At 46.7% G+C, this 26083-nt stretch overlaps 1 non-coding gene across 1 annotated transcript; it reads left to right on the top strand.

Annotated features, from left to right (window-relative positions):
• Positions 1–24175: 24175 nt before the first annotated feature.
• Positions 24176–24307, top strand: LOC119949726. The gene has a single exon (XR_005457267.1). It is a non-coding gene; the product is annotated as a small nucleolar RNA SNORA7 (small nucleolar RNA).
• Positions 24308–26083: the final 1776 nt, after the last annotated feature.

Here is a 26083-nt window from a genome sequence, read left to right on the forward strand (position 1 = left end):
ACCACTTGGACCAAGAACAACCCGCTCTTTTCCCCACATCCCAGCCCACTTTCATCATATTTGTTAAGTGCTTAATGTGTGTCAAGTGCTGTTCTAAGTGTTGGGATAGATGATACAAGTTAATCAGGTTGGACACAGGCCCTGTCCCACATGGGGCTCATAGCCTAAGTAGGAGGTAGAACAGACATTGAATACCCTTGTTAAAATGAGGAAACTGAGGCCCAGAGAAGTGAAGTGACTTACCCAGGGTCACACAGCAAGCAGTTGGTGGAGTGGGGATTAAAACTCAGGTCCTCTGCTCCCAGACTCCCAAGCCCATGCTGATCCCAGACTCCTTCCTTCTGACATTTCCTGATCCCCATCTCCTTTTAACAATTCCTCTCGTGTCCACTTTCCTTTCCCCCCTTCTATCTCCCTCTCTCTCCACACATGAGAGAGTCTCAGCTGAATCCATTACTAGGAAAAGCCTGCCAGATTTAGAAAGCAGTTTAGGGGGTAGGATCAGCTCCAAGAAGTGGGATAACGAATGATATCAGTGGAAGATAGGGAAAAAGAGGTGGGAGGGCTGAGGGGTTCAGGATCTCAGACTGATAGGTTTCAATGTGGGAGCAGGGCAGCTCCATGATGGGGAATGGGCAGGAGTCTCGGAAGAAACAGTGTGCAGCAGTGTAGCCTAGTGGAATCTGGGATATCTGGAAGTCAGAGGACCTAGGTTCTAACCCAGGCTCCACCACTTGTCTGCTGTGTGACCTTGGGCAAGTCACTTCACTTCTTGTGCCTCAGTCTCCTCGTGTGTTAAATGTGGATGCAATACCTCTTCTCCCTCCCTCATAGACTGTGAGCACTGTGTGGAATGGGGACTGTGTCTGCCCTGATTAACTTGTCTCTGCCCCAGAGCTTAATACAGTGCTTGGTGCATAGTAAGCACTTAACAAATACCACAATTATTAGGAAACCTTGGATTTCTTCCCAAGACCTTTCTGATCCCAGAGCTGCTGTTCTCCTGACCCCAGTGCTCCCCCCTCCCCTCCCCAGACCAAGGGAAAACTCTGTGGTAAGGGGAGAAATGGTTTAGGAACAAGGGTCTCAGTCTGTAAAAGTACGTCAGCAGGGAAATTACAGAGAGAAAGAGGATGCAGGCCCTTTCCATTAGGCCATGCTGCTTCTCATGAGCAGTTTCAGATACCTATGCAGCACAAACATAGACACACACATGCCTGCCAATGCTTGGCACGTAGTGCTTAATGAAGATTGTTATTATTATTATTATTGTTGTTGTTTGTTATTAGGTATGTATTTGGTAGGCTTGAGTCAGCTCTTCACCCCCTGATCCCAACTATCTCTCCAGAAGTCCTACCAGATTAATCAACCAGCCTATAATAATAATAATAATAATGATGGCATTTGTTAAGCACTTACTATGTGCGAAGCACTGTTCTAAGCGCTGGGGGGATATTAGGTGATCAGGTTGTCCCACGTGGGGCTCACAGTCTTAATCCCCATTTTACAGATGAGGTAACTGAGGCTTAGAGAAGTTAAGTGACTTGCCCAAAGTCACACAGCTGACAAGTGGCGGAGCCGGGATTAGAACCCATGACCTCTGACTCCCAAGCCAGTGCTCTTTCCACTGAGCCATGCTGCTTCTCTATCAATCTCCCAACCAATTAATCTGTCAACCAGTCATGACCTTGGTTAAGTGCTTCCCTTGTGTATTCAGGTTGGGGAAAAGCCTGAGGACATGGATTCCAACACCCCGTTCCTGACCTATAGGGAATTCACACACTAAAGAAGGCCGGGAGGACAGGCCCACTGAATAAAAATGAAACTCTATGAAAAAATCAGAAACAACGATATTCTCTGTCTCCTGGTGTCCCGGTCTGAACCTTCCCTCCAACTCAATCCATTGATGGTATTTATTGAGCACTTACTATGTGCAGAGCACTGTATTAAGTGCTTGGGAGAGAACAATACAATAGAATTAGCAGAAAGGTTCCCTGCCCAAAATGATCTTCAAGCTAGCTCTACAGTCTAGCTTACATAAGAGAAGCAGCATGACTCAGTGGAAAGAGCACAGGCTTTGGAGTCAGAGGTCATGGGTTCAAATCCCAGCTCCGCCAACTGTCAGCTGTGTGACTTTGGGCAAGTCACAACTTCTCTGTGCCTCAGTTACCTCATCTGTAAAATGGGGATTAAAACTGTGAGGCCCCCCGTGGGACAACCTGATCACTTGTAAGCTTCCCAGTGCTTAGAACAGTGCTTTGCACATAGTAAGCATTTAATAAATGCCATTACTATTATTATTATTATTATTGTAACCTCCCCAGCGCTTAGAACAGTCCTTTGCACATAATAAGTGCTTAACAAATACCATCATTATCATTATTATTATCTCCTCCATGGTGATGGGCAGGGCTGTGGGAGCGGTTACAGCCCCCAGGCCATGCCACCACGTGATCCTTGTGCTTCATGGACCTGATCTTCTTTGAGATGTTTTTAAAAATGGTATTTGTTAAGTTCTTACTCTGTGCTAGGCACTGTACTAAGCGCTGGGGTAGATACACGCTACTAGGGTGTATTAGCTAAGGGGGCTTAATCTTAATCCCCATTTTACAGATGAGGTAACTGAGGCACTGAGAAGTTAAGTGACTTGCTCAAGAAACAATGTGGCCTAGTGGATAGGCCTGGGAGTCAGAAGGACCTGAGTCCTAAATCCTGGCTCTGCCACTTGTCTGCTGTGTGACCTTGGGTAAATCACTACACTTCTCTCTGTAAAATGGGGATTATTATTATTATCATCATTATTAATATAACATAATACTGATAAGGATATGATATAATTAATAGTTAATACTATGATTATATTTGATATATTATTATATGGTTATATGATTAAATAATATAATAATTATAATAATGGTATTTGTTAAGCACTTACTATATGCCAGGCACTGTACTAAGCGCTGGGGTGGATAGAAGCAAATTGAGTTGGATACAGTCCCTGTCCCAAGTGAGACTCACAGTCTCAATCCCCATTTTACAAATGAGGTAACTGAGGCACAGAATAGTGAAGTGACTTGCCTAAGGTCACAGTGCAAACAAGTGGCGGAGTCAGGATTAGAACCCATGCCCTCCTGAATCCCAGGCCTGTGCTCTATCCATTAAGCCATGCCGCTTCTCAAGACTCTGAGCCCCACGTGGGACATAGATGGGGGGCCAACTTGATGATCTTGTATCTACCCCAGCACTTAGGACAGTGCTGGCACATAGTAAGCACTTAACAAATACCATTTAAAAGAAAGGTCACACAGCAGACAAGTGGCAGAGGCAGAATTCAAACCCAGGTCCTCTGACTCCTGGCCCAGGCTCTTCTCACTAGACCATGCTGCTTGAAATGTGAAGAGCTTGCTGCTGCGCTTAGCTCTTTGACAAAGAGAGGACTGGTTCCTTCTGGGTTGAGGGCCCACCTCCTACCCAGCGGGGTCCAGCGGATTCTGTCCTCTGCCCGGTTCTGCCAGGCCGCTGTATGTGTTGTGGAGGCGGAAGGAAGACCTGGGGCCTGCTGCTTGCTTCCCTCTCCCTGGTTTGTGTTGGTTCCATACCGTGGGCATTTTCAAAACCAGGGAAGGAAGAGAGTGGGAGAGTGCCGGAGGTGTGGTGGAGGGCTGCAGGCCAGGCTGGGATGGGCTAGGGTGGCCAGGCCGAGTCCGGGGAATCAGCAGAAGCGGCTAGGAATTCGACTCCCCTCTCCCCAGCCCTGTTTGGTTCAGTTTTTCAGTCAAAGATGGCCTCCCACCCCTCCCCTGGCCCTCCCAGGGGAGTTGTCCCAGTCAGTAGGCAGAGGAAATCCCAACCAGAGAGAAGGACGTCGGAGACCTAAGCCAAGTGAGGGTAGGACAGGGAGTTGAGCTGGTTGGAGTTCCCAGTGACCCCCTGGGAACTCCATGTGAGGCGCATAGCCAATCCACTCCCAGACGACTCCGCTCTCAACAATCTCCCCCTTGAATGGTGGGCATTTTTGAGATTGGTATCTAGCCAGCTTGAGTCCAGGCATCAAAGCTGAGGACCAGTTGCCCCGCCCTTGTTCCCTCCCCAAACCCGTTCTGGCTCCAGCTGAACTCTGGAACACTGGCACAGGATGCTTGGGGCCTTGTGGGGGTCTCTGCTCTGGACTGGGCCCCCGCTCAGCTCAGCGGCAGAGAGAGAAATCAAGTCAACTTTCTTCTTTCATGTTCGGCAGCTTTCCTCTCAAGCTCTGGGCTAGGAATGGGAAGGAGCCCAAAGGTAGCCCCAAACACCCTTCTGTCCTCCACCTGGGACATCGGTCTCTAATCCTGGCTCCGCTACTTGTCTGCTGTGTGACCTTGGGCAAGTCACTTCACTTCTCTGTGCCACAGTTACCTCATCTACAAAATGGGAATTAAGACTGTGAGCCCCATGTGGGACTGAGACTGTGTTCCACCCGATCTGCTTGTATCCACCCCAGTGTGGTTAGTACAGTGCCTGGCACATAGTAAGCACTTAATAAGTACCATTTTAAAAAAATGAAGGGGAAAGTCACTCAACTTCTCTGAGCTTCAGTTCCCTTATCTGTAAAATAAGGAGAAGCAGCATGGCTCAGTGGAAAGAGCACGGGCTTTGGAGTCAGAGGTCATGGGTTCGAATCCCGACTCCACCACATGTCTGCTGTGTGACCTTGGGCAAGTCACTTAACTTCTCTGAGCCTCAGTTACCTCATCTGTAAAATGGGGATTAAGACTGTGAACCCCACATGGGACAACCTGATCACTTTGTATCCCCCCGAGCGCTTAGAACAGTGCTTTGCACATAGTAAGCACTTAACAAATGCCAACATTATTATTATTATTATTATTATTATTAAAATGGGGATTAAGACCGTGAGCCCCACGGGGGACAACCTGATCACCTTGTATCCCCCCAGCGCTTAGAACAGTGCTTTGCACACAGTAAGCGCTTAATAAATGCCATTATTATTATTATTATTATGAATAATAATAATAATTTCTAGCAAGTAGTACATTTTAGTGGCCAAGGGAGGGAGCTCTCGCCCCAGATAATGAGAACCGGGCCTGGCATGGCAGCCCTAACCGGCGTCTCTGCTCTTGTCGCCAGATTAACGAGATAAATCTGTGGCACCATTCCTCACTCCATTCCCTACTGTCGCCCACCACCCTCCAACCAGCTCCCTTCTCTAGCCCATATTTTCTGGAGTTCCAAGTGGGACAGGGGGTGGGCGGAGCCAACAGTCCAAGAACAGGAAGAAAGGGAAAGACAAGAGAAAGTTGAGGGAGAGAACACTTCTCATCCTCCCACACACGAACCCTGTCCTCCCCCTGACTTTCCCATCACTGTGGGCAGCACCAACATCATCCCTGTCTCACAAACCCATAACCTCGACACATCTCTCTCATTCGATTTACATATGCAGTGTCACCAAATCCTGTAGGTTTTACCTCCACATATCACTAAAATCCACCCTTTCCTCTCCATCCAAACTGCTACCACATTGATCCAAGCACTTATCCTATTCCACCTTGAGTACTGCATCAGCATCCTTGCCGACCTCCCTGTCTCCTGTCTCTTCCCACTCCAGTCCATACTTCACTTTCCTGCCCAGATCGTTTTTCTAAAAAAAAAAAAAAATCATTCAGTCCACATCTGCTGACTCCTCAAGAACCTCCAGAGGTTGCCCATCCACCTCTGCATCAAGTAGAAACTCCTTACCACTGGCTTTAAAACATTCAATCACCTTGCCTCCTCCTATCTTACCTTGCTGATTTCCTATTACAACCCAGCATGCTAACTTCACTCCCCTAACACCAACCTACTCACTGTACCTCAACCTTGTCTAGCTCACCTACATCCCCTCATCCACATCCTACCTCTGGCTTGGAACTCCCTCCCCCTTCATATCTGGCACATCACTCACCACTTTCCCCACTTTCAAAGCCTTTTTAAAAATCACACCTCCTCCAAGGGGCCTTCCCCAACCAAGCCCTCATTTCCCCTACTCCGTCTCCCTTACGTGTCACCCTTGCAATTGGATTTGTACTCTTTATTCACCCCACCTTCAACCCCATGGCACTTAAGTACATATCCATAATTTATTTTAATGTCTGTCTCCCCCTCTAATAATAATAATTGTGCTACTTAAGTGCCAACAACAAAAATAATAATAGCAACAATAATAATAATAGTATTTGTGAAACACTTACTATGTGCCAGGCACTGTACTAAGCACTGGGGTGGATACAAATGGCAATTAAGACTGTGATCCCCACGTGGGACAACCTGATCACCTTGTATCCCCCCCAGCGCTTAGAACAGTGCTTCGCACATAGTAAGCGTTTAACAAATTCCATCACTATTATACAAGCAAATTGGGTTGGACACTGTCTGTCCCACATGGGGCTCGCTATCTTAATTCCCATTTTGTAGATGAGGAAACAGGCACAGAGAAGTGAAGAGACTTGCCAAGGTCACACAGCAGACAAGTGATGAAGCAGGGATTAGAACCCAGTTGCTTCTGACTCCAGGCCCCTGCTATATCCACTAGGGCATACTGTTTCTTACTACATGCCAAGCACTGTACTAAGCGCTGAGGTAGTTACGAGATGCAAGATAATCAGGTTGGATACAGTCCCTGTCCCACAAGGGGCTCCCAGCCTAGGTAGGAGACAACAGGACTGAATTCACATTTTACGGATGAGGAAACTGCGGCATGGAGAAAGTGGGACTTGTCCAAGGTCACACAGCAATCAATCATTTTTACTGAGCATTGACTGTGTGCGGAGCTTACTAACGCAGAGCACACCTAGTAGCACCCAGAGTGTACTAAGCGTTTGGGAGAGTACAGTATAGCAGAGTTGGTAGACACTTTCCCTGCCCACAATGAGCTAACAATCTAGAGGGGAAGACAGACATTAATATAAATAAATAAATTATGGATACATACATAGTGCTGTGGGGATGGCCAAAGGGTGCAAATCCAAGTGCAAGCGTGATGCCGAAGAAAGTGGAACAAGAAGAAATGAGGGGCTAGCTGGGGAAGGCCTTTTGGAGGAGATGTGCCTTCGATAAGGCTTTGAAGGTAGGGAGAGTCATTGTCGACCGTCAGAAATGAAGGGGGAGGTCGTTCCAGGACAGAGACAGGACTTGGGCAAGGAGTCGGAGGCAAGATAGGTGAGATCGAAGTAGTGAGTAGGTTGGCGCTAGAAGAGCTAAATGTGGTGGCTGGGTTGTAGTAGGGAAGCAGCGAGGTAAGGTAGGAGGAGGCAAGGTGATTGAATGCTTTAAAATGGATGGTAAAGAGTTACCATTTGATGCAGAGGTGGATGGGCAACCACTAGAGGTTCTTGAGGAGTGGGGAAACGTGGACCGAACATTTCCACAGAAAAATGATCTGGGCAGCAGAATGAAATATGGACTGGAGTGAACAGAGACAGAAGGCTGGTGCAGTAATCAAGATGGGGTTGTGTAAGTGGTTGGATTAACAGGGTAACTGGTTGGAGAGGGAAGGGCGGATTTTAGTGATGTTGTGAAGGTTGAACTGACAGTATTGACTGATAGATTGAATACGTGGGTTGAATGAGAGAGAGGAGTCAAGGATAATGCCAAGGTTATGGGCTTGTGTGAAAGGAAGGGTGGTGGTGCTGTCTACAGTGACAGGTGAGTCAGGGGGCGGACAGGGTTTGAGTGGGAAGATAAGGAATTCTGTTTTGGACAAGTGGTGGAACTGGGAGTAGAACCCAGGTCCTCGGGCTCTGAAACCCGGGCTCTTTCCACTAGGCCACACTGCTTCCCTTTAGGATGTAAGCTCCTTGTGGGCAGAGAACATGTCTGCCAACTCTGTCATATTGTACTCTCCCAAGTGCTTAGCTTGGGAATCAGAGGTCATGGGTTCTAATCCCTGCTCTGCCACTTATCAGCTGTGTGACTTTGGGCAAGTCACTTAACTTCTCTGGGCCTCAGTTACCACATCTGTAAAATAGGGATTAAGACTGCGAGCCCCACGTGGGACAACCTGATTAACTTGAATCTACCCCAGCGCTTAGAACAGCACTTGGCATATTAGTAAGTGCTTAACAAATACCATTATTATTATTATCCTGACTCGACTATTGTCATCAGCCCCATCACTGACCTCCCTTCCAACAGTCCATACTTCAGTCTGATGCCCTGATCACTTTTCTAAAACCTCACTCTGTGCATCTCTCCCTATTTATCGAAAACCTCCAATGGTTGCCCATTCCTCTTTACATCAAGGAGAATATCCTGACCATCAGCTTTAAGGCACTATCAGCTCTCTCTGCACTTCAGATCATCACTTTTCTCTCACTACATCCCAGCTCGCACTCTTCATTCCTCTCAAGACAAACTACTCACTGTGCCTTGTTGTCATCCCTCCCATTGTTAACCTATTGCTCCTTCTATCTCTTCTGCCTCAAATTCTCTTTCTCTTCCCACTGCTCTCATTCCATCTTCAAAGCCTTCTGAAATTGAATAACTTCCTGGAGGTCTTCCCTGATTAATCTCTCATCTTCCCACCTATTTCCTTCTCTTCTGCCTCTTTAGCATTTCCTCCTCAAACACTTGGGTAGTCTCACCCCACCCCATTGTGTTCTATGTACATATAGTTATATTCTATTGCTTTCTCCTATGTGTAATTTATTTCAGTTTCTGACTCCCCCACTAGATTACAAGCTCCTTTAGGGCAGGGATTGTGTCTACTAATTCCACTGTGCCCTCCCAAGCACTTAATGCACTGCAAAAAGTAGTTGCTCAATAAATATTGGACAGCTATCCTCACGATTAGGGTTGGACTATCTCAAACCCCTTCCTGTCCCTCTAATAACTTGTTGTAATAACAATAATTAGTGGTATTTGTTAAGCGCTTCCTATGTGCCAGGCACTGTAATAAGCGCTGGGATGGATACAAGTTTATCTGGTTGGACATAGTCCTTGTTCCGCATAGGACTCACAGTCTTAATCCCCATTTTACAGATGAGGTAACTGAGGCACAGAGAAGTGAAATGACTTGCCCCAGGCCACACAGCAAAGTGGCAGAGCCGGGACTAGAACCCATGACCTTCTGACTCCAGTCACAAGTACAGGCACACCAATACAAACACACAAATACAAATCTACACTTGCGCTCCCATACCTATAAATTCACACACAAAACGTACACACTCATAAGAATTCACAAATACAAACCGATAATGATACACACGTATAAACACGAACACCCAGATAAACCCAGTCAGGATAATGATGGTGTTTATAATCGAGTCTCCTGTCGACGACAGCCAAGACTCCTGAGACTTCCAGCCCAACTCCCTTTCCATTATCTCCAGATGGAATGTTTTAGTGAAATGATGATTTCACTAAATGTTCCTGGATTAAAGGGGTATTCTGTGGGCAGAGAACAGAAGGGAGACAATCAAGGAGAGTCATGATGCAGGTATCACAAGCTCATGTCTCCCCTCTCCCCAAAAAACCCTCCCTTGACCCCATGGCTCTCTCCAGTTATTGCCCCATCTCCTTCCTACCATTCCTGTCCAAACTCCTTGAGTGAGTTGTCTACACCCACTGTCTCCAGCTCCTCTCCTCCAATTCTCTCCTTGAGCCCCTCCAATCTGGCTTTTCTCCCCTTCACTGCATGGAAACTGCCCTCTCTAATGTCACCAATGATCTCCTTCTTTCCAAATCCAACAGCCTCTAATCCTCCTCAGCCGCCTTTGACACTGTCAACCACCCTGTTCCTAGAAACAATATCTTACCTTGGTTTCACTGACACTGTCCTCTTTGGTTCTCCTCCGCTAATTCTAAGTCTCTTTCTCAGGCTCCTCCTCTGCCTCTCACCCTCTAACTGTGGAAGTCCCTCAGGGCTCAGTTCTGGGTCCCCCTTCTATTCTCCATCTATGCCCGCTTCCTTGGAGAACTCATTCGTTCCCATGGTTTCAACTACCTGGATGATTCCCAAAGCTAAATCTCCAGCCCTAATCTCTCTCTCTATTTCGAAGTCTCCTATTTTTCCCCGGTCTTCAGGACACTGCTGTTTGGATGTCCCACTAACACCTCAAACTAAACGTGTTCAAAACAGAACTCATCATCTTCCCACCCAAACCCTGGTCTCCCCAGCACTTTCCCATCTCTGTAGACAGTACCACCATCCTCCTTGTCTCACCGCCCCCCCCGGCCCCACCTCCAACTTTCTTAAAAATGATTTTGACCCCTTTCTCACTCATTCAATCATATTTATTGAGTGCTTACGGTGTGCAGAGCACTGTACTAAGCGCTTGGGAAGTACAAGTTGGCAACATATAGAGACAGTCCCTACCCAACAATGGGCTCACAGTCTTGAAGGGGGAGACAGACAATTTACCTTGGCCAAGTTACTTAACTTCTCTCTGCACTACCATCCTTCCCATCTCACAAGCCTGCAACCTTGGTGTCATCCTCGACTCCACTCTTTCACCCCACACATCCAATCCATCACCAAAACCTGCCAGTCTCACCTCCACAACATCGCCACGATCCGCCCTTTCCTCTCCATCCAAACCACTACCTTGCTGGTTCAATCTCTCATCCTATCCCGACTGGATTACTGCATCAGCCTCCTCTCTGATCTCCCATCCTCCTGTCTCTCCTCACTTCAGTCTATACTTCACTCTGCTGCCCGGATTATCTTTGTACAGAAACGCTCTGAGCATGTTACTCCCCTCCTCAAAAATTTCCAGTGGCTGCCTGTCAACCTACGAATCAAGCAAAACCCCCTCACTCTCGGCTTCAAGGCTCTCCATCACCTCGCCCCCTCCTACCTCACCTAACCTTCTTTCCTTCTCCAGCCCAGCCCGCACCCTCCGCTCCTCTGCCCCCGCTAACCTCCTCACTGTGCCTCGTTCTCGCCTGTCCCGCCATCGACCCCCGGTCCACGTCCTCTCCCTGGCCTGGAATGCCCTCCCTCCACACATCCGCCAAGCTAGCTCTCTTCCTCCCTTCAAAGTCCTACTGAGAGCTCACCTCCTCCAGGAGGCCTTCCCCGACTGAGCCCCCCTTTTCCTCTTCCTCCTTCCCCTCCCCACAGCACTTGTATATATTTGTACAGATTTATTACTCTATTTATTTTACTTGTACATATTTACTATTCTATTAATTTTGTTAATGATGTACATATAGCTATAATTCTATTTGTTCTGACGGTTTCAACACCTGTTTACATGTTTTGTTTTGTTGTCCATCTCCCCCTTCTAGACTGTGAGCCCGTTGTTGGGTAGGGACCGTCACTATATGTTGCCGACTTGTACTTCCCAAGTGCTTAATACAGTGCTCTGCACACAGTAAATGCTCAATAAATACGATTGAATGAATGAATGACCATCTCTCGCATTCAATCCACATGGTCAATTAGTCACCAAATATTGTCAGTTCTAACCTTCCCAACATCACTAAAATCCACCCTTTCCTCTCCATCCAAACTGCTACAATGTTATCGGCTGTGTGACTTGGGGCAAGTCACTTCACTTCTCTGTGCCTCGGTTACCTCATCTGTAAAATGGGGATTAAGACAGTGAGCCCCCCGTGGGACAACCTGATCACCCTGTAACCTCCCCAGCACTTAGAACAGTGCTTTGCACATAGTATGTGCTTAATAAATGCCATTATTATTATTATTATAAGCACTTGGAAAGTACAATTAGGCAACCAATAGAGACAATCCCTACCCAACAATGGGCTCACAGTCTAGAAGTGGGGAGAAATTTCTAGTACAGTCTGGGGGGCCGAGCACTGTACTAAGTACTGGCTATGTGTCAAGCACTATACCAAGCGCTAGGGTAGGTACAGGGTAATCAGGTCGCACGTGGAGCTCACAGTCCAAGTAGGAGAGAGAACAGGTATTGAATCTGCATTTTACAGTTGAGGAAGCCTAGGCCCTGAGACATTAAGTAATAATAATAATGATGATGATGATGGCATTTATTAAGCGCTTACTATGTGCAAAGCACTGTTCTAAGTGCTGGGGTAGATACAAGGTAATCAAGTTGTCCCACGTGGGGCTCACACAATCCCCATTTTACAGATGAGGTAACTGAGGCCCAGAGAAGTGACTTGTCCAGAGTCACACAGCAGGCAAGTGATGAAATTGGGATTAGAACCCGGATCCTATCAATCATATTTATTGAGCACTTACTGTGTGCAGAGCACTGTACTAAGCACTTGGGAAGTACAAGTTGGCAACATATAGAGACAGTCCCTACCCAACAGTGGGCTCACAGTCTAGCAGTCCTATGACTCCCTATGACTCTCCATTAGGAAAGAGTGGCAAATGGCACCTGGAAAGGCCCATTTTCTTTCTACTAATGTAATACTAAAATCCCTAATTAATCAACATCATCATCAATCGTATTTATTGAGCGCTTACAATGTGCAGAGCACTGTACTAAGAGCTTGGGAAGTACAAATTGGCAACATCTAGAGACAGTCCCTACCCAACAGTGGGCTCACAGGGGAAGACAGAGAACAAAACCAAACATACTAACAAAATAAAATAAATAGAATAGATACGTACAAGTAAAATAGAGTAATAAATATGTACAAACATATATCCATATATACAGGTGCTGTGGGGAAGGGAAGGAGGTAAGAAAGAGGGGATGGAGGGGGGACGAGGGGGAGAGGAAGGAAGGGGCTCAGTCTGGGAAGGCCTCCTGGAGGAGGTGAGCTCTCAATAGGGCCTAATGAACCCCTCGGCCCACATTTGTTGCTCTAGATCCTTGCCTTGAGGGCCTTCTGGGCATTGTGCCACTTGCTGTTACCACCCTGGGAGACAAGAATCCAATTTTCTAGTGGGGCAGAGAGTGGAACTGACTTGTCCAAGGCCTCCCAGTCAGTGACAGAGCCAGGAACAGAACCCCATTAATCATTAATCATTAGATTAATTAATTAATCATTAGATATAAGTACTATAATTAATAGCTGTAATAGTATACAGTGATATAGCATTATGTACAATAATATAGTATTGTTCTTCTATATAGTACTATAGGTATTAATTCCATTGCGAACTTACTCCGAAATTCATATAGCACAATGCTTCCTCTTCCTTGCAGCGAAGAAACTGACAACGCTGTCGGAGATGGATGGTGATGATTCTGACAACTGCTCTTTTTCCAACACTTTGGACTTTAGCTCATTTTTTTGCTGAGCTCCAGTCAACCATTTCCTCTGACCACTCATTACTTAAACATAGACTCTCATTTCCATCCAGTTGCTGAGACAGTGTTACAAATTGCCCTATCAGTAAGAAGCAGAATGGCCTAGTTGTAAAGAGCACAGGCATGGGAATCAGTAGACCTGGGTTCTAATCCTGGCTCCACCACTTGCCTGCTCTGTGACCTTGGGCAATTCACTTCACTGGGCCACAGTTTCCTCATCTGTAAAATGGGGATTAAAGATACCTGCTCTCCTTCTTACTTGAACTGTGAGCCCCATGTGGGGCAGGGGCTGTGTCCAACCTGACGTTCTTGTATCTTCCCCCGCACCTAGATCAGTGCTTGGCACACAGTAAGTGCTTAATACAGACCATAATTCCTATTATAACGTGTTCATACAGAGCAAAGTGCAATTAGAGAAAATGAATATGGATAATCCATTGTATTTTTAGTAGAAATGGTTTTCATTTTCAAATTTCCCCCCCTCCCCCGACCCCTCGGCCCACATTTGTTGCTCTAGATCCTTGCCTTGAGGGCCTTCTGGGCATTGTGCCACTTGCTGTTACCACCCTGGGAGACAAGAATCCAATTTTCTAGTGGGGCAGAGAGTGGAACTGACTTGTCCAAGGTCTCCCAGTCAGTGACAGAGCCAGGAACAGAACCCCAACCTTGTGTGTTGTTCTCTTAAGCCTCACTGCAGTAGGTAGAAAGTGTTGCTTTGGAGGGCAGTGTGTGTGCAGAGGACAGGAATGCTTTCAACCTTCAGTTTCCTGTTTTTCCAGACCTCACAGCCTTTGAAATGAAAATTACAGCCCATCGAAGCTCATACACGCCATGTTCTGTTCTCTGCTGAAATTGCATCTTGGCCGGCCTTATGTTGGGGGGCGGCTAGGGGGGAAAGGGGAGAGGGGAGAGAAAGCTCTCGGTTTGATGTCTTGTTTTATACCCCCACAGGGAACACTTAATGAAATTATAACAAACAGCCTGGCAGGGTTGAGAATTGAACTGCCATTGATTTGGAGTGGTTCTCTCTCTCTCTCTCCCCGGAAAATGCAGAGCACATCTGAGCTGGTTCCATCAGGCCTGACAGAGAGCCACTTCCACAATACTGAGAGGAAACATCAAAAACTACATCTCCTTTTCAAAAGGGAAAAGAGGTGAGGGGGGTGGTAGGAAGGATCTTTTGAAGAAAGAAATAGGACAGTTGAGTCAGGCTTAAGTCACCAAAGAGATGATGATTCAAGCCCATGTGAGAGGACGGCAAGAAAGAAGGTGGCTATAGCACTTTGGCTGTCTGGATTGAACAGACTGAGGTATGGTGAGAGAGACTGGAGGTGGGAGAGCAGTAGTTTTGGTGGCTGATACTTTCAGGAACTAAACTCCTAGTAGTAGTTGTAGTAGCAGTAGTTGTTAGGGACCAATGGTGGGCAAAGCACTGTACCAAGAGCTGGGAAAGTTGGGTAAGTCACTTCACTTCTCTGTGCCTCAGTTATCTGTAATATGGGGATTAAGTCTGTGAGCCCCATGTGGGGCAGGGACTGTGGCCAACCTGATATGCTTGTACCCACCCCAGCGCTTAGTAAAGCACCTGGTACATATGGCTTAGTGGAAAGAGCAAAGGCTCAGGAGTCAGAGGTCGTGGGTTCTAATCCAGGCTCCACCTCTTATCAGCTGTGTGACTTTGAGCAAGTCACTTCATTTCTCTGTGCCTCAGTTACCTCCTCTGTAAAATAGGGATTAAGATTGTGAGACCCATGTGGGACAACCTGATGACCTTGTTACCTACCTCAGCGCTTAGAACAGTGCTTGGCACACAGTAAGCATTTAACAAATACCATCATCTTTATTAATAACACAATTATTAATAGTAATGATAATATTATAATAAAGGTAAAAATTAGACTTGAGCCCCAGTCTGCAAGGGGCTCACAATCAAAGAATAAGTATGGGAGAGTTGGTGACAGACATGTTAGGAAACAGTAAAAAACAGAAAAACAGGTAAAGACAAAAACAAAAATAAATGTCATAGAAGCTAGAGAACATTGTGGCCAAAGGAGTTGTTTCATGCTCCTCACAGTCCAGTCATTCACAACCACCTCAATCCCATCATTCTTAAAGTTTGGAATAAGAATAATGATGGTATCTGTTAAGCACTTCCTATGTGCCAAGGACTGTTCTGGAGTGAATGGGATGGGGTGGGATGGGGCTCAATGTTTAGGGATAATGGTGCCTGCAGGTGTCTCCCAGAGGGCCTGGCCTCATGATGCTGCTGGTCCTCACTCTCCCATGGTGGAGAGGACCGATCTATAGTCGCCTTGTAAATGAGGACAGAAGTTTACCAGCCCACCTCCATTTTCTACCAGCCTGCCCTCCTCCATAAAGGTGATGGTCTACATTAAGGAAAAATCTGGAACTTTCGGCAAATATCTGGATCACCTGGATCCTGACCACACTATAGATTCAAAAATGTCATTAACAGAGTGATTCTGGCTGATGATAAATAGATCCACTGGATCAGGTGTTTACAAGGGGGAATAAGAAGAAGAAGAAGAAGAAAGAGAAGCAGCGTGGCCTGGTGGAATCCGAGGCCCGGAGCTCTAAGCCCGACTCTGCCAACTGCCTGCTGTGTGACCTTAGGGAAGTCATTTCACTTCTCTGTGCCTCAGTTTCTGCATCTGCAAAATGGGGGTTCAATACCTGTTCGCCCTCTGACTTAGGCTGTGAGCCCCATGTGAGACAGGAGCTATATGTCTGACCTGATGATCTTGTGCTCAGTACAGTGCTTGACACATAGTAAGAACCACAGTTTCCATTATTATTATTCTTACTGATGATAATTTGATCCAAGTGGATCTGGTGGATCTCCCCCTTCTAGATCTCCCCCTTCTAAACTGTAGATCCTTCTAGACTGTGAGCCCACTGTTGGGTAGGGACAGTCTCTATATGTTGCCAACTTGTACTTCCCAAGCACTCAGTACAGTGCTCTGCACACAGTAAGCGCTCAATAAATGCAATTGAATGAATGAATGAATGAATGGTGTTTACAAGTAGAGACGGTCAGGGCTCTGAAAAAGCTAGATTTTTGTAGACTGGGGCCTCACTTAATGTCTTCGCTTTTCTTAGATAACCTGGGTTGGGTCTCCATGCCAACAAATGAGTGTGAATGTCAATAGAATTCTTTCCACTTTCCAGAAAAGGGAGCTGGCCCAGAGCAGAGTAAAATGGAAAGGGAAAAGAGGAATGAAGTGCAACATGAGGAAGATGCAATAGGCATATCCTTGTTTTTTTTCCAGATGGTTTTCGTTAAGCGCCTATTATGTGCCAGGCACTGTTTTAAGAGCTAGGGTAGATACAAGCTTATCAGATTGGACAAAGTTCCTGTCCCACATGGGGCTCACAGAAGTGAAGTGACTTGCCCAAGGTTACATAGCAGACTAGAGGCAGAGCCAGGATTAGAACCTAGGTCCTTCTGTCTCCTAGGCCATGCTGCTTCTCACTGCTTATCAGTGTAGGGAGGTCAACACTCCAAACTTAAAATTTAAATTTGCCCAGCCTCTCCCCCAGCTAATTTTCAATGACTTGAATAAATGATCCTCTTGGGGTCCTGCTTCTTTTTCCACCCCTCGCCTGGGGTGAACACAGTGAAAATAAAAATTCACAATACTTTTGACTTTCTCCCACCTGATCTTCCAGGAGTGCAGGATCAATACAGCTCGTAATTAGTTATAGATCGTTCGAATGACATGTGGTGAATGGCAATGCAGCTTTAAAATGTGAATAATAATATTTATTTAGTCCTTGCTAGGTGCCAGAGCTGTTGGTCCAGTGGAAAGAATACTTTTTCTGGAAAGTAGGAGACCTGGGTTCTAGTCCCGGTTCTGGCTAGAGCTGGCTACCATGGGGCTCGCAGTCTTAACTCCCATTTTACAGATGAGGTAACCGAGGCACAGAGAAGTAAAGTGACTTGTCCAAGGTCACACAGCAGACTAGAGGCAGAGCCAGACTGCACACGCACTTCACAATGTGCTGCTGCTCTGCCTGCCTACTTGCAGATTCTCAGCCCACCTGTCATTCATGATGGGACTCTCCATCCTTCACTATGTGCTAAGCACTGTGCTAGATTCAAGATCATCAGCTCAGGCACCACCCCTTTCCCAAACGGGGCTCACAGTCTAAGAAGGAGGGGGTGCAGGTGTTGTTATCCCCAAGTGACTTGCTCACAAAACAGGCCAGTGGCAGAATTAGGATTAGAACTCCATCCCTGTTACCCTTTCCTGCAGCCCTGACTAGCCCCCCTTCTCTCTCAATGCCCTCCCTGCAACTCACCCCTCCCTTTTGATTCTGACCTTCTCTCCTCCAGTACCCCCCAACACATCCCTCTCTCAACTCGATACTCCTGTGGTCTTTAGGCAAATCCTTTTTCTCTCAACTGGTCCCTGGCCTGCTCACTCCTGCTCACCATCCCTGAGACTTGGGTCTTATGTGATAACACTCACTATTTCTCCTGCTGCTCTCTCTCTCTCCAGGGGTCCTCATCCTCTCCCACTCTCCATCTCACAGGTAAATGGGGAAGAGTTGTCCTGCTCTCCTTGGCCCTCTTCAACCTCTTAGTACCCCCCACCCCCAACCCAGTTCCTTCCAGCAATTGCCCCACTCCTCTGCTCCTATCTAAAACACACCATATACATCTACTGCCTTAATTTCCTCTCCACCAACTCTCTCTTCTCAACCTACTGCAGTCTGGCTTTTGACTCCAAGGAAACCAGTGTCTAAGGTCACCAATGACCTGTTGTAGCCTTGACCAAAGGGTTCTACTCTGTCCTAATTCTCCTCAACCTCTCAGCTGCATTTGACTCTGTGGATCACCCCTTTCTTCTTGAAATACTCTCAAGCCTCAGTTTTAGGAGTACTCCTGTTACCTCATTGACCACTCCTTCTCAGGTTTATTTGCTGGATTCTCCTCTGCCTCTCATTCTTCAACTGGGAGCATCCCCCAAGATTCTATCCTGGGTCCCCTACTCTTCTCATTCTCTAGGAGAGACCATGGTCTCACGTGGGTTCAGCAACCACCTCTACGTGGATGACTCCCAAGTCTTCCTCTCCAGCCCTGATTTTGCATCTAATCCTAAATCTCCTCTTGCCCCCAAGACATTGCCACTTGGATGTTCCACTGGCACCTCAAATTCAATATGCCTAAATCCACTCTTCCTCCTCTTCCTCCTTTTCCTAATAATAATAATAATAATAATAATAATGCTATTATGGGGAAGCTATGACATTGGCACCTGGGCTCCGGAAATCAGCTGGGGTGGGGGAGAGGAACTCCGGAGAATCAGCACACATACCAATATTATTATTAAGAGGCCTTCCCTGACTAAGCCTTCCTTTCCTCTTCTTCCACTCCCTTCTGCATTGCCCTGACTTGTTCCCTTTATTTATCCCAATCCCAGCCCCACAGCATTTACGTACATGTTGGAAACAGCGTGGCTGAGTGGAAAGAGCATGGGCTTGAGAGTCAGAGGTCATGGGTTCTAATTTTGCCTCCACCACTTGTCAGCTGTGTGACTTAGGGCAAGTCACTTAGCTTCTCTGTGACTCAGTTACCTCATCTGTAAAATGGGGATTAAGACTGTGAGCCCCACGTGGGACAACCTGAGAACCTTGTATCTACCCCAGTGCTTAGAACAGTGCTTGGCACAAAGTAAGTGCTTAACAAATACCATTATTATTATTGCTATTATTATTATTATGTCTGTAATTTATTTATTTACATTAATGTCTGTCTCCCCCTCTAGACTGTAAGCTCATTGTGGGCAGGGGATGTGTCCGTTTATTGTTGTACTGTCCTCTCCCAATCGCTTAATACAGTACTGTGCCCACAGAAAGCACTCAATAAATGCGACTGACTGACTGACCATCTCTCGGGATAGAGACCTGCCCTTGGACACCGATATCTCTCTGCTGAGCGGCCTCAGCCGAACCAGGTCATTGGCCATCAGAGCTACTGCTTACCTTCTGCCCTCCCACTAGGACTGTGGTATTCCCGATCTGCTGGAGCTGAGAAGTGTCCATTTCTTCATCTTCCCACTTTCCCTCCAGTAGGGCCTGATTCCTCAGTGGAGAACCCAGATCAAGGTTTGGCTGCCTAACCCCCAGGTGACAAAGACCCAGATTTTTACATTTTTACATATCAACCACGGCCTGCCTTCAAACCAACCCAGCTGCTGTTTAATCCTGCCTTCAGGCCAACCCAGCCCCTGTTTTCTCCTAAACCCTGGCCTCTTAGCTCTCAAGGGCCCAAGGCTCTGCACACAATTCAACCATCTCCTCAGGGTATCATCAGATTATGTACTTATTGCTGTCGTTACTTCACCTCCAATGCTTAAATTTCACGGACCCCACCATGACTCCTCAACGCCCCTCCCACCATCTAGTCAGTGGATCCCAGTCCTCCCCTCCCACCACACCTCCCTCTCCCCCTCCTTTTTTTAAAAAATGGTATTTGTTAAGCACTTACTAAGTGCCAGGCATTGTACTAAGCACTGGGGTAGATATAAGCTAATTGGGTTGGACACAGTTCCTGTCCCACATGGGGCTCACAGTCTTAGTTCCCATTTTACAGATGAGGGAACTGAGGCACAGAGAAGTGAAGTGACTTGCCCAAGGTCACACAGCAGACAAGTGGCAGAAAATTAGAACCCAGGTCCTTCTGACTGCCAGGACCTTGCTCTATCCACTAGGCCATGCTGCCTTCCACCCCCCCAACCCATCCCCACCCCATCCCTGTCATCCTGTCCCCGCATCACCCCTCGTCCCTCTCCCCCTCCTCTGGACCCCATCAACTCACTCCCATCCAACTCCTCTCCACCCCTCATGCCATCCCCTTTCCCAGAATCTCCCCCCTCATCCACAGCCTCCACTAAGTGCAGTCTATGGAACCCCCACTCCATCAGAGGAAAGCTTCCCTTCATCCTTGACCTGTTCCTGACCCAGCCACTCCTCCTCCTCACCATCACAAACCTATCATCCACCTCTACCACCCACTCCAGATTCTAGTAACAGTCATCTTCCGTCTCTGAGGGCCCACCTCCAACTTTTTTTAAACCATTTTGATACTTTTCTCACATTCCTTCTCTCTTTCTCCATCCCTACATTGATCCTTGGGAACACGAGTACCCACGTAGATGTTCCTGATGACCCTTCCGCTGCCCACTTTCTAGCACTCCTCAACTTCACTGACCTCCTGCTCCACCCCACCTCACCCATTCACCAACTTGGACACACTCGATTTCATAATCTCTAGCCACTGCACAATCTCTACCCTCAACAACAGAGAAATCTCCTTCTGACCACAACCTCCTCACCTATGTTCTACACACCTCCTCCCCACAAATCTGTGCTTTTTGCCAACAAAGACTTCTGAGCTTTTGATGCCGTCCAATTTTCTCAAGTCATCATGCCCTATTTAACCTCCACACTCAAACTACTTTCCCTTGATGACCAAACTGATGCTCTCAACACCACGCTCTCTACTGAACTCAACTCACTCAGTCTCCTATCCCTTCAACGGTCTTGTACCACTAATTCACAGCCCTGGATACCCCCACAGTCCACCTACTTTGTTCTTGTGCATGATTGCCAGAGTAGTGCTGGTGGAAATCAGGAGTTCAGGACAATTTCATCCACTTCAAATTTATCCTTGCGTGCTTTAATGCTGCTCTCTTCTCCACCTGGCAAAATTATTTCTCCATCCTTATTGACACCCATGCCCCTTGTTCCAGACACGTAACTCCCTCCTCAAACACCCTGTATCCCTCATCCCTTGCCCCTAATGATCTGCCCATCTACTTTGAGAAAATTGGTGCTACCAGGTGTGATCTCCCTAAAATCTCCGCTGCCCCACCCCAGTCCCTCACCCCTCCTGCCCCTTCTTCGACTCTCCCATCTTTCCAGGCAGGATCTCTAGAGGAGATACTTCTCTCAAAATCCACCCTTTCCACATATGCATCTGACCCCATTCCTTCACACTTTATCAAAACACTTGCCCCCTCCCTTCTTTCCTTCCTAACAGCCATCTTCAACTGTTTACTCTGCAATGGCTTCTTCCCCACTGCTTTCAAACCTGTCCACGTCTCCCCTATCTTAAAAAAACCCTCCCTTGATCCCATGGCTCTCTCCAGTTGTCGCTCCATCTCCCTCCTACCATTCCTCTTCAAACTCCTTAAGCGAGTTGTCTACACACTCTGTCTCAAGTTCTTCCCCTCCAATTCTCTCCTTGACCCCCTCCAATCTGGCTTCCATCCCTTTCACTGCACAGAAACCTTCCTCTCAAAGGTCACCAATGATCTCCTTCTTGCCAAATCTAATGGCCTCTACTCCATCCTAATCCCCCTCGACCTATCCTGCTCTAGACACTATCGATGACCTGGAAACATGATTTAATCCTGGTTTCACCGATATTGTCCTCTCCTGATTTGCCTCCTATCGCTCTGGCCACTTATTTTCAGTCTCTTTTTTGGGCTCCTCCTCTGCCTCCCATCCCCTAACTGTGGGTGACCCTCAAGGGTCAGTTCTGGGACCCCTACTACTCTCCATCTTCACCCACTCCCACAGAGAACTCATTTGCTCACATGGCTTCAACTACCACTTCTATGCAGATGATACCCAAATCTACTCTCTGTAGTCTTACATTTCCTCCTGCTTTCAAATCATCTCTACCTGGATGCCCTCCCATCACCTCAAATCTAACATGTCTAAAACAGAACTTATCTTCCCACCCAAAACCTGTCCTCTCTGTGACTTTCCCATGACTGCAGATGGCACCACCATCCTTCTTGTCTTGTAAGCCTGTAAACTCGGCTTTATCCTTGACTCCTCTCTCTCATTCAACCCACCACTAAATCCTGTCGGTTCAACCTTCACTGCATCACTAAAATCCTCCCTTTCCTCTCCATCCAAACTGCTACCTCATTAATCCAATCCCTTATCCTATCCCACCTTGATTACTGTATCAGCCTCCTTACTGACCTCCCTGCCTCCAGTCCCTCCCCACTCTAGTCCATACTTCATTCTGCTGCCTGGATCATTTTTCTACAAAAATGACCAGGCCACATTTCCCCACTCCTCAAGAACCTCAAGTGGTTACCCATCCACCGCCGAACAGAAATTCCTCACCATTGGCTTTAAAGCACTCAATCACCTTGTCCCCTCCTACCTCACCTCGCTGTGACAGCAGGAACTGCGTCCAACCTGATTAGCCTGTATCTACTCCAACACTTAGAACAGTGCTTGGCACAAAGTACGCATGTAATGATAATAATGATATTAATAATAGTATTGGTTAAGTGCTTACTATGTGCCAGGTCTGTACTAAGCGCTGGGGTGGATACAAGCAAATTGGGTTGGGCACAGTCCCTGTCCCATGTGGGGCTCACAGTATCAATCCCCATTTTACAGATAACTGAGGCACAGAGAAGCAAAGTGACTTGCCCAAGTTCACACAGCAGACAAGTGGAGGTGCTGGGATTAGAACCTATGACCTTCTGACTCCCAGGCTGTACTCTATCCACTATGTCATGCTGCTTTGCTTAACAAGTACCATAATTATTATCCTCCCCTCCCAACCCCACAGCACTTACGTACATATCTGTAATTTATTTATATTAATGTCTGTCACCCCACCCCTGTAGACATTAAGATTGTTGTGGGCAGGGAATGTGTCTGTTTATTGTTATATTGTACTCTCCTAAGCACTTAGTACAGTGCTCTGTACAAAGTAAGCATGCAATAAATATGATTGACTGACCGACTGACTCTTCTCAAAATCCTCCACTGATTTTCAGCGTCTCTCTACTTCAAACAAAAACTCCTCACATTTGGGTTCCAGGGTCTCCACCAACTCACCCCACCTTACCTATCTGCTCTCTTCACCAACTCACTCTCTTCTTTGCTCCCAAGCCAACCTTCTAAATCTACCTTGCCCTAGACTCTCCCACTTCCATTTCTTTGCGCATGTTGTCTCCTCAGCTTGGTACTCTCTTCTCAAATTCTACAGACCACTGCTCTCCCCACATTCAAAGTCCTCCTAAAAAATCCCACTTATTCTGACAAGCCTTCCCCGATTACATCTCCCAGCACTTTAAGCCATCAGCCAATTCTAGCACTTCTGAATTATTATTATAGTGTTTGTTAAGCACTTACTATGTGTCAAGCACTGTTCTAAGTGCTGGGGTAGATATATTGTCTGTCAGATATTGAGGAAGGAGGGTGTTCCACGCCACAGGGAGGATGTGGGTGAGAGGTCAAGGTACAGGTCTAAGGTTAGCATTAGAGGGGGCTGGGCTGTAGTAGGAGAGAAAGGAGGTGAGTTAGGAGGGGGCAAGGTGACAGAGCTTTAAAGCCAATAGTGAGGAGTTTCTGGAGCTAAGGTGCCCTGATGAAATCAAAATAAACCAAAAAAGCACTTCAAATTTGAATTGATACGGCACCCTTTCTTTTCCAAAACACTTTCAAATCCTTTACCACATTTTGTCCTCACAGCATCCCTCCAAGGTAGGGAAAAGGCAGGTATTAGCCTTCCCACTTTACAGGTGCAAAGAAGGTTAAGTGGCTGCCCAGTGACAGGGTTGGGGCTAGAACCCAGGTCTTCCCATTTCCAGATCACGGTCTTTCCACTGCTGCCTCTCTACCTTTGTCCTTCCAGCCTGAAGAACTCTATAATCCTTTCAGTCTCTCCTCACTCAGAAGCTTCTCCATCTGCTGATCATTTTCATTGCCTGTTTCTCTGTTCTTTCTCCAGCTCTATTCTTCCTAGATGCATGTAATATTTTCCAGGTGTGGTTGTACCATGCTTTTTAAAAACCTATTTCAGATCCTTTCCCCTTCTGGCATTGTCTTATTTTTTCCTTATGGTATTTGTTAAGCACCTATTATGTGCCAAGCCCCTCCTCTCAGGGTCACACCTGGAGAGTTACCAGTACTCTACCAGTCTAGACCACTGGAGGGAAAGTCAAGCAGAGGCATATCCATTCCATTCCTAGTTTGGGCTAGAGAGTGGAAGGCAATCTTCTACAAGTCAGAACTCACCCGTGCTGGGCAGCAGCGACATCGGAGAGAGTCAAGGGCAGAGAGTCAAGTTTACTGTGTGGAAAGAGGTAGTGGTAAACCAATTCTGTAGAAAACGCATGGCTCAGTGGAAAGAGCATGGGCTTTGGAGTCAGAGGTCATGGGTTCAAATTCCAGCTCCGCCAACTGTCAGCTGTGTGACTTTGGGCAGGTCACAACTTCTCTGTGCCTCAGTTACCTTATCTGTAAAATGGGGATTAAAACTGTGAGCCCCCCATGGGACAACCTGTTCACTTTGTAACCTCCCTAGCGCTTAGATCAGTGCTTTGCACATAGTAAGCGCTTAACAACTACCATAATTATTATTATTGTTACCAGAATGATTGAAGATGCAGGTGGGCATTCTAGGAGGGATGTGTCCACGGCATCGCTGTGGGTCGGAGACGGCTTGACAATATAAGACAATATACCAGACACTGTACTAAGTACTGGGGTACATTCAAGCTAATTAGGTTGGACATAGTCCATGTCCCTCATGGGGCTCACATTCTTAATCCCCATTTTACAGATGAGGTAACAGAGAAGTTAAGTGACTTGCCCAAGATAACAAAGCATACAAGGGGCAGAGCTGAAATTAGAATGCAGATCCACCAATACATTCCCCCCACCCCCCACCCCTGCCAACCCTGTCAGCCTTAATTTACATCACTCAGAGAGGACAGTGAATTATTTGGAGGAAAGAGGCCATAAATATCAAATGAATGAGAAATCTGACTTGTCTACTCCACCCTGAATTTCTCCTGGATTCACACTCACCTAGAGAAAAAGAGGATCAGGGACTGGTCTAATTCTACCCTTGATTTTTTTTCCCCAGCAATTATTTGTGGAAAGCAGCTCAGCCTAGTGGAAGGAGGACCTGGGTTTTAATCCTGGCTCTGCCACTTGCCTGCTCAAGCAAATCACTTACCTTCTCTGTGTCTCAATGCCTCATCTGCAGAATGGGGGTTCAATACTATGCTCCCTCCTACTTTGACTGTGAGTCCCATGTGGGACCTGATTGCCTTGTATCTATCCCAGCACTTAGTTCAGTGCTTAGCACATAGTAAGTGCTTAACAAATACCACAATAATAATAATAATTACTGCTGCCACTATTACTAAGAGTACCTACTGTTGCCCTGACTAGCCCTTCTGTTCTGGGTTCTCAGAACCAAGTAGCTCCAGAAGAGGGTGAGGGAGGGTGCAATATTGTTAGAGTAAGTTTATCATGAGGCTTCTCATGGCAGTTTCTCCCCAACACCAACCCCCAACTTAGATTTAAATATAAACAGGTGGTGAGCATTCAGGTGATAGCCATTAATCATAGTCATTGAGAAGCAGCGTGGCTTAGTGGAAAGAGCATGGGCTTGGGAGTCAGAGGTCACAGGTTTTAATCCCAGCTCCCCCACTTGTCAGCTGCGTGACTTTGGGCAAGTCACTTAACTTCTCTGTGCCTCAGTTTCCTCATCTGTAAAATGGAGATTAAGACTGTTAGCCCCACGTCGGACAACCTCATTACCTTGTATCTACCCCAGTGTTTGGCACATAATAAGCACTTGACAAATACCATCGTTATTATTATTAATCAATCAATTGTGTATATTGAGCTCTTACTGTTTGCAGAGCACTGTATTAAGTGCTTGGAAGAGTATAATATAACAGATGCATGTTCCCTGTCTACAGGGAGCTTACAGTATAGAAGGGGAGACAGACATGAAAATAAATTATGGATATTTACATAAGTACTGT

The sequence above is a fragment of the Tachyglossus aculeatus genome, chromosome X2, assembly GCF_015852505.1.
Source record: "Tachyglossus aculeatus isolate mTacAcu1 chromosome X2, mTacAcu1.pri, whole genome shotgun sequence".
NCBI classification, from domain to species: Eukaryota; Metazoa; Chordata; class Mammalia; order Monotremata; family Tachyglossidae; genus Tachyglossus; species Tachyglossus aculeatus.